Here is a 2836-nt window from a genome sequence, read left to right as displayed (position 1 = left end):
AAAGAGACACAAGTGTTTCACACCAGCAAGTCAACCTGGGGTTGTTTTGAGCATCTGAGAAACTGTACCAAGTGAACTGGGACCGAGACGTTGACATTCTCATCCAGATTAGAAACTGCATTAGACATCAGCAGGATGTCTAAAGATTGTCTCCCAATGATTATACTTAGAGCCAATATTTTTTTGGCTCCCTCTTCCATTTTGAAAGCTTCACACAAGACAAATGCAACTCTAAGGGGAAGATGGAAGAAAACAGGCATTCAAACCACCCAAGGCACTACAAAACCCCAATTTCTTCTTGCTTAAACCGATGTAACAGTCATGTCAATGTAAGTCTGGGTTCCTGCTTTGAGCAACGGAACATCTTTCTCGGGTAACCCCATTGCAGTGGGATCATCTCCAGAATATTCACTACTGCTCTAGAAAAAGCAGCATAAAATACTCAGCATCTGACATACAGATTGTATCATCAAATCTTCTGTTACTCTTGTGCAGGAAGCTACAGCTGAGGAAGGAGAGCAGCACAAAGCCCAGTACTCTGGCCACCAAAACCACCGCAGAGCCCCAGGTTGTGACCCTGGCATGAGGCTGATGAACAGTTCACTCCACAGTTTCTACAGCTCTAACCAGATTCACAGTTTGCATGCGGCTTTCAGACAGGCAGGAGAGCTCCAAGGTGTAGAAGGGAGATCATGCCAGGGGAAAAAAAAACCCACCAAACACAAGGGAAAGATTAACAAGCTTTGTTTTACTCACTGCAAACAGTTCTCTGAAGGAAACCCAGCAACGCATTACCCAGGGGACGGCAGAGGTCCACAGGCACTCCCACCGCTCGCAGCCCCCCTCCCAGCCAGGGCCACCAGACCCCGGCCATGGGCTCCCTCAGTCCCACTGAAGGAAGACCAGCTTTGGAAGTAGCGCGCTGCAGTGTGAGACAAGCAGGTTTTAAGGCTAAGTCACCTGGCTAGAGCTGCCAGCTTCCATCGTGGGATGGATATCACTGTCCATGGGTCACCGGCCAAACAGCCACAGCAAAGCCACATCCTGAATAAGGCACCCAATAGTTCCCAATAACTGCACTAGCCCTTTTAACAGGGATTACAGGCTTTATTGCAGATGAGTTATTCTGTCTTTTCTTGCCGTAGCTAAAATAGCAAGCTGCAAAGCTAGTGAGCCTGAGGTGGGAGGGGGAAGAGGGGAAAAGTGTAATTTCAAAGCCCTAAAAAAGCAGCATTGTATTTGACTCTCCTGGATATGCTAGATGGTTGTTAACAGTTTGATTCCTATTTACTGGAAAAGTCTAGAGCATCCTGAGGGACTTGGTGATGCTAAATGCTACCCTGAGGGACTTGGTGATACTAAATGCTATCAGTGGCTCAAGGTCCCTGCCAGGGCAAGGGCATGCAACCTCTAACTTACCTCCAGTACCTATTCCAGCTAACTCATGACGTGATTTTTAAAAAGTCTTGATTAAGGCTTCTGGCCTATCCTGACATTGCTTTCTGCTTTTTCACTAGAAGAGTGGCCCTTGAGAATGATACTAATTTAATGAAGCTGATGATGAAAGTCACTTCCCAGCTTAGGAACAGCTCTTGGTAAAGACCTTAATAGAAGCCTACTCTCCTCTATACCTCAGTTCCTTTATTAAACCAACCAAAATATAGGACTGAATGCATCAAAACAGGCACCTATACTTTTAGCATCACCTAAATAAGCCAGTCACAAAGTAAGGCATGAGAATAAAAGGCTTCTTCACTGTTACACCTGTAGCACACCAAGGTGAAGCCAGGAACCCCGATCCCTCATTTGATTTATTTGTGGAGCTCTCTCCCAGATACACCCTGAAAGCCACAACGTGAGACTGCCGGCAGGATTAAGCATGAGATTCAAGGTTAGATTTAAACTCTAGATATATTTAGCCTTTATAGGACTAAAAGGATTAATAGTCAGCTAGATACTCCATCAGGGCTGTAGTAATCAGCTCACCGGTTTGTCACATGTGCTAGCTCAAGCCACCGCAGCCTCCTACCCTGCGATGCCACACAAGAGAATGATTCAGTGGTACAGTCTGTTATACCCATCCCGCTTTAGCGTTCCTTCATTTGTGATGCAGGATCCGAAATAGCAAGGGCTGAGCACAGGAATAACAGCTGACCATCACTGCAACTTGTGGATCCCAGCTCTGGAAGACTCTAGTGCTGGAAGAGCTTCATTATGCCAGTGAATATTTAAAAAAAAGTAGTACGTAGGCTTTCAAAAATCCTCCTAGCAGCTAGCATTTGGTTTGGTGATGAACACATATTATACAACCAAGGGTAGTTCTTTTCACTGATGCTTATTCCAGCCAGGGTTTGGGCATACCTGCAGTGCCAATAAACACCGTAAGGCTTCAGATCTACAGAACAGAGGAAATGCCAGAAGTTTGGGGACATGGGATCATTTTTGGCTGGAGCCAGGAGGAAGAGGGTGATCCCAGAAGTTCAGCAGTCTGCTCTCTGACACAGTGGTGACCCCAGAGCCACACAAGCAGGATATTTGGACTGTTCTCCCAAACGCTGCCCGAAGTCTGCAGCCAGCTCTGAGGTTCTGCACAGCATGTGAATTTGAACTCTAGATGTGGGCACCCCATGCTTTTGGATATAACTACTAATTTTTTCAGCTTAGTTACACAGTCCTGCATTCTATCCACACTGTGATAAAAAAAAGAGGAACAAGATACAGCTACATCCCTCGAGAATGAAAAGCTACTTTAAGATAAGCAGCTGCACAAGAGAACCACTTGCCTCAACGGCAGCGGAGGGTTGACACCGCAAGGATCGAACCAGCCAGGAACGAA

The sequence above is a fragment of the Charadrius vociferus genome, unplaced genomic scaffold (genome assembly GCF_000708025.1).
Source record: "Charadrius vociferus isolate BGI_N301 unplaced genomic scaffold, ASM70802v2 scaffold1578, whole genome shotgun sequence".
NCBI classification, from domain to species: Eukaryota; Metazoa; Chordata; class Aves; order Charadriiformes; family Charadriidae; genus Charadrius; species Charadrius vociferus.
Note: the sequence above shows the minus strand (reverse complement) of the source record.